This window comes from Streptopelia decaocto (assembly GCF_964273445.1).
Source record: "Streptopelia decaocto genome assembly, chromosome: 7".
In the NCBI taxonomy this organism is placed as follows: Eukaryota; Metazoa; Chordata; class Aves; order Columbiformes; family Columbidae; genus Streptopelia; species Streptopelia decaocto.
The window spans coordinates 42,150,858-42,164,642 of record NC_138661.1 but is presented as its reverse complement, the minus strand read 5'-3'; positions in this window follow the sequence as shown (position 1 = coordinate 42,164,642).

The window sequence follows — 13,785 nt, the reverse complement described above, 5'->3', positions numbered from 1 at the left end:
AGACCTGGCATGCACCATTGCTGGGCCCTCTGGCTGGGCTGCTGTGCAGGGGCCTGAAGCCTGCACTGCTGAGGATGTGGTCCATGGGAGACAGTGGTAGAGCAGGTAGTGAGCTCCAGCGGGAGCAGGAGTAAACCACAGCTGCTGTCCTTGACCGACTCAGGACATCTCTGAAGCTCTGAAACAGCATTTCATTTGAGACTTGTAGGGGAAGCTCTTCCAGGTAAGGTAAGGTTGGAGCCTGATCAGAGCAGGCAGCTTTGATGTTTCTCCTAACCTGCTCTGTAGCTCTGGGCCAAAGGTTGGTCACAAATGCAGCCTGGTGCCGGTTCATGCAGGGTTTAAGCAGGAACAGTGGGCAGGGTGGGTGCTTTCAGTGGTGGGCTTGTATATAGAGAGCACTACACTTTTTCTTTACTTTCAGACTTAGAATCTGCTAAGCTCAGTCTATGCCCCTGGTTAAGGCCTGAGGGAGGGAGGGAGATGAGTGGGAAAAGGGGACATGGGAGGGAAAAGTGAGCACACTTACGCCATGGGCTCACTTTCCTCACCACCCAATACGGTTTATTTCTTATGCCTTCCATGCTTCTTATGGAACAGAACTCTCTGCCTTGGACGATGTTGTTCTGGCCCAGCAGTCTTCCTTGGCTGGTCTGGGCCGGGCTGAGCTGACCTGTTCCCTCAAGCAACACCCCTGAATCCACACACTGATGGGAGGGCAGGAGGCGGTGGGATCGCCCGTCACCGGGGCGAGCACAGCAGCAGCAGCACGGGGCTCCTTCCCCAAACCTCACCACTTACCTGCTCACTGTGATGTGATAACACAGCGCTGAGGCAAACACCCTGCCAGGAAAAATGTCCAAATTCAACATAGCTACCTGAGGAAACCAAAGCAGCACCATGCATTTAAGAGGCAAAATGAGAGCTATGCTGCTTAAGAACAGGAAATAATCTTAAAAACCAAAAGCTTTTCTCAGCCTTAGCCTGTCAGGAACCTTTAAATGTGCTAATAAAATCCTAGGAAAAGAAGAAATTCAGTGCAGAGATTTTTATTTAGCTTTCAAAAGGCTTTTGATAAAAGTCCCTCACAAGAGGCTATTAAAGAAACTTTGTCAACTTAAGGGTTGAGGGGTAGAGTCCTTCTGGAGATGGAAGCTGTTTGAGGTGGGAACTGGAGTCAAAAGTAACAGCCAGTTCTTGGTGTGGAAAGAGGTTAATGGTGGGTTGGTCAGGTTCGGGAGCCAGTGTTCTTTAAAAGCCCTAATGAGCTGAAAGAGGAGGGGAACAGCTAAAGACACAAGATTATTTAGGTTAGTTAGGAAGACAGAAGGTGCCAGAAGCCTGGGGCAAGGGGTAAAGGTAATGGTTGGAGCTGCTGTGCTGGAAGGGGGTGTTCTTAGGAATCCCTAATCTGCACGGGCACCAGTGCAGCCAGTGAATGCTCCAGCAGCCCTGGGCCTGGAACCAAACCAGCTGATGAGCAGCGCCCAGAGGGGAGACCTGGGATCCCACGGGGGATTGCTAAAGCCCTGGTACAGCAAAGCCATGAGACCCAGCTGTCCCTCTGTGTCCTGCCTTTTCCACCCCGTCTCCGTTGCTGGCCTGTTGTTCCATCTCAAGCAGCTCTGTTTGATTCCCCCTAGAAATCCCTTATAGGGCCGTGTAGCCAGCATGGGATATCTGTGGGGTGACCCTATAGCTAGGTGGTGCTGGGACCCCAGCTCTGCATGGCAGCCAGGAGTTGTGTGAGGTGGCATGGAGAGGACAGGGACCAGGTCACAGCTGGGTGCATGGGGAGTTGCGTTCCCCCCATGTTACTGGTGCTGAAGCTGAGCCCCATAGCCAACCCCTCTGCCTGCTGCTCAGGCTGCTAGCGGGGGAGCGGCTGCCCTCTCTGCCTGGTCCCAATCTGTCAGAGAAGCTGTTCTCCAGCAGCAAAAGGCAAATTAATTAAAGCGTGCAGCATGTGAGCCATCCACCTCTAATTGGGATCTTGGTATGCAGCACGTAAATATCATGCCACTGCCTGCTCTGCGTGGAGGGGGCCCTCGGCACACAAGGGTGCCGGGGGAAACGGCAGCCTTTCGTTTCCAGCTGCCACCCTCTGCAAGCCAATTAACGTTGGCACCCCTTTCTCCTCACCCCCGGGAGCAGAGGCCTCTCTCCTCCCTGCCCTGCTGCCGCCGCCTGGATCCCACTGCGGTTAATAGGCAGGAGGCTGGTTACAGCCCGCTCGGCGCACTCCAGCGAGCACGAGGATTTGTTCCCCTGCAGTGTCTGGAACAGAAATGCCTCTCGTCTGTTCTCGGTCACCTCCCTCAGCTCCTGGTTGTTTTGCCTTTCAAATGGTTGTTGCTGGCGTGCAGCACGGGTGGGAGCTGGCGGGGACCAAGCTGTCCTCCCTGGGAACACCGGCACTGGGCATCAGTTCCCTCCCAGGCAGGAGGCCTCCAAGCATCCACCCTCTGTGCCAGAGTTCTTGCCTGCCAATTTGGGCCAGGCTCCTCCAGCTCGGTGGTGCCACTGGGGAGGGACTTGGGGGCCCAAGGGCAGCATGGGCAGAGCTCCAGTGACCTGGTACGACAGGCAAGGTGTGAGCAATGGGAGATGGAAGAGGCAGCCAGGCACCAAGATCTACAGGAGGACCTGTTCCTGAAACAGGGCCAGCAGGTGTGTGGAGAGCTGCAGCTGGGCTCTGCTGCCCCACTGAGCCTTCGTGTCAGCTCTGGCTGGCAGGACGGTGAGCTCTGGGCTGGTACATGGATTTTGGCAGCTGCTGAGATTTCTCTTTCTGTCCTTGCATCCAGCTTGGCTGGTGGAGTTGGACTCTGGAGTCCCTGCTCTTTCCAACCTCAGGAAACACCCGAGGCTCCCTGGCCCTCCACCTTCACACTCTGAGCTCCTAACTCCCAGCTTTAAAGAGGCTGGGGTAAATAGCAAACAATACAAGCTGTGTAAAAACATGAGATGTCATGGTAATTTAGGCTTGGTCCTTTCTTAGGCTCAGTTACATGTCCAGGCCAATATTCCACCCACATGCGTGCCATGGGTACACTGCTCCTACAGCTTTCCCCAGACCTTTTCTCTGTGCCACACGAACGGCAGACGAGCAGAGCTCCAGATTAGGTGCCTGTCACATGGAGCATCACTTGGCACACACAGTGACTGCTGTCCTCGTGTCTGCGCTGCTCTTTGCAGCTGCTGGGGAGAGGGAAGTCTTGAATGGAGACCAGGAAGGTTATGGAGGACTTTGTAGCTGCTCTGTTGTGGATAAATTGGGAAGAGAGAAGCGGGCAAAGGGAGAAATTAGGGTTCTGCTGACAGTTCCTAATGTGCAATGGGCCTGGCACAAGCATGGCCATGGGGCTTGTGCTCTCCAGGGCTCACTGCTGTGTGTTAAGCTGGGGTGGTTTCCAGGCAGAGAGGAGGGTGCCCAGGCTCCCCCAAGAGCAGCCCTGTGCTGCTGGGGCTCTCCCATGAGCCTGCACCTCTGAACAAAGGTGCAGGTGCCCAAGGGCAAGGGTGCTATTCTGAGTTGTTTGAAAGGCTGGTGCTCAGCAAACACAGGCTTCTGCCCCGCACTGACAGCTTTCCTGTATGAACCTGTGTTAATTTGATGCAGAGAGGAAAATAGTTTCATCCTCAAGAATTTTGTGGCATGCAATTTCTGCCTTAGAGCAGTGAAAGCATGTGAAGCTGTGGCCCTTCCTGGAGTGTAATGCTGGAACTCTGATACCATCATAGCTATTAAAGCCCGTCTCTCAATCCCCAGCTCAATAATACAGTAATATTCCGATAGGATCAAGGGCTGGCTCTGATGGCAGATGGGCTTCAGTCCCTCCTCCGGCGCAGCGCAGGGCACTGCCACCCCATCGCGGGGAAACTTTAATTTGCAGATTATTTGTTTTCGCGGCAGACTCTGAAGGGGGGGATGAGTGAGTTCCTGTTATCAGGGTGGTGGTTGCTGGCTGCTGATCAGGCACTGCTGAAAGCCAGAGCCCTTTGCTGGCCTCTGTCATGCTTTGCTGGCTTGTGTCCAGACCCAGCTCCTCTGCTTCCTCAGGGTCCTTGTCAAACCTCCCCAGAGCAACATGGCTGTGGGTCATTATCTCTGGATTTGCTCACTGCTCCTGGGCAGGGCCATAGCCCCACCAAGGTGGGCATTTACCCACAGGGTCCCCCGCCTGTGCTCCGCACCTGGGCAGGTACTTCAGGCTCAATCCTGCTTTGACCACAGGCAGAATTGAAGAAGGCTCAGAGATGTTAATGAAGACTGACTGGCAGTGACCAGGGATGCTGATTTTAAAGTGTGTAGTGCTACAATAGTATGGAGGACTGCACTTGTCTGTCTGCCCACTGCAAAAGTTCTCCAGGAAGCCCTGCCAGCAGCCCCCTGCTAATCACCTACATCAGAACAAAAGCTAATTAAAACAATTACTTAGGGAGGGATTGAGGCTGGTCCTGCTGCATTGCTGAGGGGGGCTGAGAACAGCCACAAAACAGCGGCTTTTAGGCTGTTCGGACCTGGTATGAACTGCAATGACAAGTGGCGCTGGGAAGGACAAGGTGCTTTTGTAATGCACAGGGAGTGCCTGGGCCATGGGGTGCAGTCTGCGAGGAGGAGGAGGAGAGCTGAGCACAAAGCAGCAGTAACCCAGTGCAAGGTGCTGCCCCACACCAAGCCTTTCCCACCCAGCTCCACCCATGGCTGCTCACAGGGTAGGAGTAAGGACTCCAGGGACCCTTCATTTCAGTCACATGAACTCCTCTGTGGTGGCACAAGCTCTTGGTACAGGGGCTTGGGCTGCTCCCCACAGAACTGCAGCCCCGGGGCTGAGTGGTCGGCAGCACTGGAAGTGCAGTGACCCAGGAGAAGCCTCAGAGATGGGTTTTCTCTGGAAGCGCTGAGGATGGCTAAACCCAGCATTGTTTTTTTGATGAGACCTCAGATTTAGTTGATAAAGGTAGCTGTGTCGGCATAATATGCTTAGGCTCCTGTAAGGTATTTGACATAATACTTCCTGACAGCCTGATCGAAAATTAGCCCTATACAGCTCTCTGTGGGTTTAATGCAGCTAAGTGCAATGGGGATGCAGAATGTAGGTCTCAGCAGTGAGATGGGGCTGTGTACCGCAGGCGACCAGGAGAAGGTCCTAGTGGCCAAGGTCCCAGCGGGACAAGCAGCACTGGTGAGTCCCGTCCTGTGGAGGGGCTGAGCTCATTGTCTAAAAGTTAGTTTGGAAATCAAGCTTGCAGAATAGCTTGGCTAAAGCCCTACTGGGACTCCCACAAAAGAACCAGCTCGGGGACACCAGCAGTCAGTAAACTACCAGCGTGTGAAATGTCCATCCAGGTTCCGTGCTGGTCCCTGCCTCAGTGCTGTGTCAGCCTGTGCTTGCTCTGCAGATGCCCTCGCTGTGTGCTCAGCAGGATGTGGCATCTCCTCCCCTCAGGCTTCTCGAGGCTCCTGTCCCCTGCTGCCTTCGCTGCCCCTTGGCCCTTCTCCCGCTCCCCGTGATTTTCTCTAGTAACCTTCTCCTGCTCTTTTTTTCAACCCCCTCAGGGTGTTATGAATCTTATGCTCATCAGCATGCATGGGCTTTCCTTCCTAGAAGCGCTGCCTCCCACGCAACTATTGGGACTGATGGGAGCGGGATGGTCTGGAAATGATGCTCACTGGGGCTGGGGCTTGGATCCATCCACGGGGAGGCACCAGGGTGGTGCAGATTCACAGGCTCTGCTGGCAGAGAGCAAAGCCGGGCTGCCAGCACGTGTGTCCTGCCCATGCCATGTGGAGGGGACATGTCAGCCATCCAAAGCATTACCCTCATGCAGACCCACTCTGCATGGATCCGCCGTAACACTGCCGGCCCCAGCCCCACTGCCTGCACAAATATTAGCTTAATGAGCAGCAAACAGCCTTGAAACTGCTGAGATTCTTCCCGCCTTGAGCAGCCCCTGCTCCATCTTCATCAAGGCTGTTTAAGGCCATCCAGATGGCCTAATGGAACTCATCAAAGTACAATTTGTATCGCAGTGCACAGCTATTTGAAGCATCCCAGCTCAAGGCTGGTGGTAATGCTTTGGCTGGACTGGTGGCATGTCTGCCTCAATTCATTGAGGACGAGATGGATGGAGGGACCTGCTCTGGAGTCTGGCAGCACGGGGAGGGTGACCCAGCCCCCAGGGGGTAAGGAGGAACCTGGGGAACATTTGCATGGAGTCTGTGGGCTGGTGCTGGTTGGGTCCCCCCAGGGGATTGGCAGCTACTGCTGTAGGGATGGATGTGGATGCAACAGGTCCTGTCCTTTAGGATACATCTGGAAAAGCCCTTTGGGCCCCTGCAGGAGCACAGGATCTGTCTTGCCAACCCCCCTGTCCCCGGCTCACAGCCTCACTGGTTTGGTGCTGACCATTTGTGCACCCAAGGGGTTGCTCCTTCCTGCCTGTGTCTTTAGCTCTTTGGGGGGATTTTGTTAAGTGCTGCTTTGCTCTGCTCTGTGGTCTCTGGACGGGCTCTGTGTGCTGCAAGGGTCCTCCCACACCATCACCCACAAGGGTGATGTGCTCCTGCCCCACTGTCGAGGCAGGAGAGGTCCTGTCCCCTGTGACATGGATGCTGGGGGGTTCCCAGATGGGGTGTCAGTCCCTGAACAGGTGGAATAAATAAATAAATAAAGCAGGTGTGATCTCAAAAAAAATCAGACTTACTTTCCTCTTTGGAAACACTATCACTAAGAATTTTTTAATTTCAGTGATAATACCCATTTAGGGTGAGGTATTCAACTGGGTGTGAATTAATTCAGCTCATCAGAGCACAGCATCCCTCCATAGAAAATCTGCCCTCAAAATGTGCTGCTCTCATTCAGGTAACTCTGAAAATCTATTAAAATAGATTTTCCCAACTTAAAGTACCGAGAAGGGAACCTGGCTGTTTTTTTGCGGTGTTACAGGAGTGCCTGCCACCCCACTCCACAGCAGCACGTGGGAGATGCTGGCACACCGTGGGAGCCAGGAGGAGAGCAGCACGGGCATGAGCGACTGCCTGGGCAGATGCACAAAGGGAGACTGGAGGAGTGGATAAGGGTGGCTCAGCCAAGTACCTGCACAAAGCCGCAGCTGGCAAAGGTACAACCAGAGCATTTGGAGAGGGGTGCTGTGAGCTGGGGTCTGAAACTTCCCCCTCCTGCAGTGACCTCAGCCAGATGCCACCTGAGTGACAGTGGCTGTTAGCACCCTTTCTCCAGCAAGGCAGCTGGAAGCATTTGCTCTCTGGAGGTGTTGACAGCTCCTCTCCTCGCACTCCAGGTTGCAAAGCCATGTGCCTGTTTCCCCCCTTGGAACGGGCTCACGGTCCCTTGCTGGCCTCAGCTGCATCTGTCTGGGCCCTGGCTGTGTCCCACACTGCAGCTCTGTCCTCCAGCCTAATCACCCAGGGGCTGGAAATTAAGTCCTATCGCAGGCTCATTTTTGTTAATAAAAACACCAGACTGGGTTAGAACTTTTATGTATTTTTCTGATGTGATTAGCCATCCCCTGCCCACAGCTCCCCCAGCCCTTGCCCAGTGGGCAGGGGAATGCTCCACATGGGCTAATGGGCTCCCATGGGCACCTTTGCTCCATGCCATACCCAAAAATTCTCAGACCTCCATCATCCCCGCCCTGGGCAGCTCCTCAGCCAGACCACACTCTGGCTGTCAGGAAGGCAAGCTGCAGCACTGCACTGTGGCATCCCCCCTGCCATGGGTTAGGGTCTTGGTGCTGGTTCCCCAGGGTGAAGCATTTTGCAGCTCGCCAGCCAAATTGCCAGCTGAGAGCTGGCATGGGGCTGGGGCAAGTGCCAGGGCAGAGCGGGAGCTGGCCTGGCTGCAGGGGGGAGGAGGAGGAAGAAGAAGAGAAGGAGGGCTGCCTGTGCATGTGTGCGTGTCCAAGGGAGCACCCATCAAGGATAGAGGGGCTGCAGCATAGACAGATGTATGGATGGACAGATGGAGCTGGGCTGGCAGCCTCCTGCCCTCCTCCTCCTGTGCTCTCTGCTCTGAGAATCCTAATTCAAATAAATTATGCAATTACTGGGAATTAAGGGGAGATGAGGGATCGATGCCAAAACAGAGGTTGCTTGTTTCCAGCTTCCACTGATCCTCCAGGTTTTTCTGTGTACCCTCTCCGCCTCTCTTGAGGTTTCTATTCCTCCCAGTGAAATTGTTGGAAGGATGGAGACCAGCCTGACTAGAGGCTGGTTCCCTTCCTCCTCGTGTCTCCCCTGACCATGCTGTGTCTTTCAGTGACTTTTTGACTTTTGAGTCCCCTTGCTGGGCTTTGTGTCCTCGTGCCTCCCCCTTCCCCGGGGTCCCCAGCTCTGGGTGAGCTGTGCTGGAACTGCAGGACTGCACCTTGCAAGCAGCCCCAGACCCGCTGCCCTCCTGCTCTGCAGCAGCCTCCTGCTCACTTCCCAATTCCCTGCCAGACACAGCAGTGAGATTATCGTAATGATGCCCGACAAGGCAGTATCAGGAATCATGCTGATAAATCTAAACAGACAGCGTATAAAAAAAAATAACTACAACCACAACTGAACCCAGGCCTGTAATTTAATACAGTGTTATTAGGCTGACTGGCAAAAAAACAGAGCTCTTGCATCCTGCAGCCTTGAGTCTCCTCTGTCCATGGCTCTGCCTTGAGAAATGGCCTCTTGCCATAACAGAAGACTTCAGCCAGGTTTTTGTCTTGGCTTGGGATGGTTGAGTCTCCTCAGTGAGTTCTGGGGCTGGGTGGGGGGTACAGACCTGCGGGTGAAGGGGAGACCCCAATGGCAGTGGGCTGCCTTCATCCCTGCATCATGTGGCAGCTCAGTACCCGTTGTGAGCTCACGCTGGAACGTGACACAAGATCTTCATCCAGGGGTCCTTGGAAGAGACTGGGAAGTGGGGTGAGGAGGGGGGCAGCCACACGTGGGGAAGGGGTGAATGATGGGGGACGCCCCGTCATCACACTCAGCCCGCAGGATGAAAGTGACTGATGGCCGGGTCCCTTCCCTGCACGAGCCCTGCAGTGGGGGCAGGTCCCTACCAGGTGCAGAGAGGTGACAGGGCAGGAGCAGCATCTTTCTTGGGAAAGAAAGGATCTGCTTCATTCTGCCTGCTCTAAATCCCTTATTAGCACAGCAACTGCTGGCTGTATTTTTGCCTGCTGTGTTTTTTTACACACTCACTGTGTTCCTCTTGGTTTCGTTCCCTGTGAAGGGGAATGTAGGTAGCATTAGCATTAATGGGGGCTCTATGCAAGGTAAATATATGCATGAGGAGCACAAATCCTGTCCAAACAGGGGGCTAAGCCGGGCTGCCTGAGGTGAGATGCACACACACAGAGTTCTTTGCCCCCCAGCAGCGCTGGCGATTACCTCAAACCAAGGGAAACGCACCTTTTTAATAGAGGTGTTTAAAAGAGTGGGTACATGAAAGCAAATATTAGACTGCGTGTGTATGAGAAGGCAGGCTCCACCAAGCTGCTTGGTGAATTAAATTTGATGGTAGAGCAACTGAGCTGCAGGCAGGAATGCCGGCTCCCTGCCCTGCAGGGAGGAGAAGCCCAGGGGCCTGCAGGAAGCCCCCAGTGGGGCTGGGATTTGCCTCCATGTCCCTGGCAAGCCAGCAGCCAGCTGTGCTGGTGGTTCAGTGCCTGTGTGGGGCTGGGGCTTGTCTCATCTCTTGGGATGAGTTTCTCCTCCAGCAAGCGGCTCCATGCATCAAGGGTGGGTTTGGCTCCATGAAGATTTGCTAGGTTTATGGCTGTGATTTCCGTAGCCTGGGGGCTAGCGGACCTGCTCCTGCAGCCATAGTCTCCTGAAGCTCTGCAAGAGTTGCTGGCACCTTCTGCAAAACCTGTGGGAATGGTATAGACCGACTTCCTGAGCTGGAAGGTGCCAAGGTGTCAGGTACTCTGAAAGCCCTTGGAGCAGAGCCAGCAGCAGCTGGACTCTCGTGCTGCCCAGGAGGATGCTGGGGACCCTGCAGCATGGCGGGGAGGAAGGCTGAGCACTCACCGCCAGCAAGGGAACTGCTGTGAGCATGAACACGTGAGTTAGTGAATTCATGGGTGAGTGAATTAATGAAGCAGTGAATTAGAAAATTAAGGAATTAGACTAATCTGTTAAAGGGGCTTGATCCCTTGTTCGCTTTTTCCCTGGTGGCCAGGCAGGAAGCCGTGTGGGACGGTGCCTGGGAGAGGGGCTGTGGGAGCACAGCCAGCAGCAGGCAACCGAGGGCTGGCATGGTGTTTCACCACACGCCAGCCAGCTACACAGACCAGACCTTGCCCACAGGCACAACGGTCATGAGGGAGATGTGCCATCTTCTCTGGCAGCGTGGGAAACGGCAGGGGAACAGCTAAAGCCTACAGTTCCACTTTCTTTTTTTGCCTTTTTTGGATAATAGGTATAAAGGAAGTGATTCAGAAGCACTTTCCCCCTTCCATTACACAGAAAGCAAATAAGAGTTGCAAGAATGGGGATTGCAACAAAACAATTATGTTGAAATATTCAAAGTCGTGCTTATACGGCAAATGTGACAAAATTGAGCGCAACCTTAAAATAGTAGCAGTCTTTTCAAACACAAAAAGCAGATGATTATTGACTAAAGAGGTTGCAGCGCACCAGGCTGGGTGTCAGGCTGTTGTGTTTAACTCTCGCCAGAGGTGCTGGCTCCCTGTGCCTCCCCGGAAGCCGCAGGTTGCCCTCCTACTTCTGATGAGCTTGAGCAACTGGCAGTGCCCAACAATCAACTTTCCAAGGGCTAACATCAGGTCAGATGAAGTCAAATGTTTTGCCTGCTGTACCCCCTCATACGAGTCAAGGCACCGATGTTCATGATAAAGCTGAGAGCGCGGGTGTCTGGTGGTCCCCTGGCATGTCAAGGGTGCTCACAGACTGGTGTGAATTGCACGGGTGTGCACTACTCGGATGTGGGAGAATGACTTTCTGTATTAGTCACAAAAATCTTCTTCACACTCACCTGACTTCCCTGCATGGGCTAAAGCAGCCAACACCACTTTCCAGGCCATGCCGTCGGGGAGAGTGGGGGCTGCTGGTGCCACTGTCACCCCAGCTGCTGGGGCCACACCTGCTGCATGGCTGAACAGTCACCCACTGCCTGGGGCTGTGCTCTGACATCTTTCACTGGTGCTAAAAATGACATTTTCCAAATAATGAAAGAAGCTTTCATTACCCTGTCTCTGCAAGCAGCCCGGGAGGCTGGGAAACAGCTGAGCACTAAGTGATGTGTCTAATGCAGCTTCAGCATCAGTATTTTCATTCTTCCATCTCTGGTCCAGGCGTGCTCTGAAGCATGAGAAGACGTGGCTGTGGATGACTCCTGGAGGCCTGGCCGAGGTAACAGAGCACAGCAAGTGCCTTTGGGAAGGCTGCAGCTGCCTTGCTCCTCCTCAGGCCCTGCAAGTCCTCCTGACCAGTTCCCCTGCAGCATCACTTGCTTCCTGCAGCATGGGCTTGTCCCAGCATGGAATCATAGAATAGTTTGGGTTGGAAAGGACACTCAAAGGTCACCTAGTCCAACCCCTCTGCAATGAGCAGGGATATCTTCAACTGGATCAGGTTGCTCAGAGTCCTGTCCAGCCTGGCTTTGAATGTTTCCAGGGATGTGACATCTACCACCTCTCTGGCCAAAACATGTTTTGGGTCCTGGCTCATCCCAAATCCATGAGTGACTGCCCTCCCACAGAGCTCACGCCTGTGGCACTCACTGCCCTATGTGCTTGCTGCTGCCACAGGGACAGCTGGAATGAAGGGGAAAGGTCCTTTCCCTGGGGATGGTACTTGATGGGGCAAACTATTAGGAGAAAGGCAGGTGACTGCAAGGTGCTGTCCCCTCTCCCATCTCCCACAGGGATGATAGTGGCCTGGGGGAATGACCCACATCCCCTGTGGGCTGTGTCTCACCCACCAGCACACTCAAGGCAAGAGCCTGCCTGCAGGTGGCATCACGCTGTTGCCTGCAGCCCTGGGCATGGTCAGGGAGACTGAGTTACTGCTCTGGTGTTCAGACAGCCACCTCCTGCCAGGCAACGCCAGCCCCACACCAGCAAGTGAAGGGGCTGTGTCTCTAGGGGCTTGCCCTCTGCCCAGCGATCCCTCCAGGGTGCCCAGGGTGTCTACTCACTTGGCCAAGAGCCGGCAGAGCGGCTGCTCCTACTCCCTGTGTCGATCCTTTTATGCTCTCACTGGCTGCCTTGTGAAGCCTTCACACCCGTCTCCCTTGGTGGGGTGATGCTCAGGAGGGCTGAGCCTTTCTCACTGTCACCGGCTGGGTTTTCTCCCTCTGTCTCTCCCCTTCTGAGTTGGGTTTATTTTGTTGTCGGGCTGATAGGCGGATTAGCATTTATCACCAGGCTGACTACCCGAGGGTTATTAAAAGTGATTTGCAATGTAAATACTTTCATCATCAACCAAATTTTCTTTAGGCTAGGGTTGACTTTTATGAATATTAAAGCCATGTGGATGGGTTCAACGGGTTTGTGGGAGTACGTCTGTCGGAGGGAGGGGGACTGGCTGCCTGTGCTGTGCTGGGAGAGGCAATCTGGGTCTGCCTGAGGGCAAAGGGATCTGGTGCCAGAGGGGTGGAACTGGAGCATGAAAGGGTGTGTGAGGCAGAAAGAAAACCTGAGTGCCTTGGAGAGGGACAGGAAGAAAGGAACAGGGAGCAGACAAGCATATGCACAAAGACATCTGTCTATGAGCAGGATGGGAGGACAATCTGGGACCAGGGTTATGGCTGGGAGCTGTAGCAAGCTGAGATGGAGCATCAAGGTGGCCACTTGCTACTGGCCTCTGCATCTCCCACCTCAGTGGCAGTGGAGAGAGGAGTGGCTCCGTTTCTAGGTGTTTGTGTTGGTTTGGTGTGAGGGTAATTTTTGAGCTGGTGGAGCCTGATGGAGCATTGCCAACTGATAATGGAAGAAGATAATTCGCTGATTAGACATGTACAGGGAAGCTTTAAAAAGGAAAAGAGCTCTAAAAAGAAAAAATAGGTAAAACAAAGAAGCCACCCGAAAATGGAAGATGGAAATACAGTGATGAAAAAAAGGCAGATGTGCAGTTAGATTAAATTTGCCCAGCTCCAGGAGCATCTCAGATGCCTACAAGGTGACATGTGCTGACTTTTTTTCCCCAGTTACCTGCCAGGCCCAGCTGTGTCAGTCAAGCAGGATGGCAGGACACAGGTTGTCACAGGTCATAATCCCATAAGAGAACAAGGAAAACATTTCCTTTGCTTGAGTCACTGAACATGGAGGCAGGTTAGCCCCTGGCTTCTGAGATAGATCAAACACAAGTCCCTCCTGTCCCACCCCACAGCCTGGGACAACATCTCTGGCCAGGGGAAGGGCTGGAGCTGGGGTCAGGCTCCGGAGAGGAGTTAACGTGTTTCATGGCTGGTGCCTACATGGCTTACAAAGGAAGGTGATGTCACTTTGGTGACAGCAAGAGTGGCTGGTGAAACTCGCTGGCAACCCATGAGCATGGAATGTGCAAATATGTCAAAGCAAGAGAAGCAAGTGCTATCTTTAATTGGAATACGTATGGGGAGTCAGAAACTCTGCTTCTGACTAATGAGAATGAATAAAGCCAGGCTAAAAGTTAAAAGTTGAAGTTTTGTGTTCAATTTGGTTATGCATTTTTATCTCCATGACTGATCTGCTTTGGAAGAAGCCTTCTTGCTGTTCATTACAGTCTTTTGTCTGTCCATGGGGAGTTGTATTTTGAAACAAGAGTCC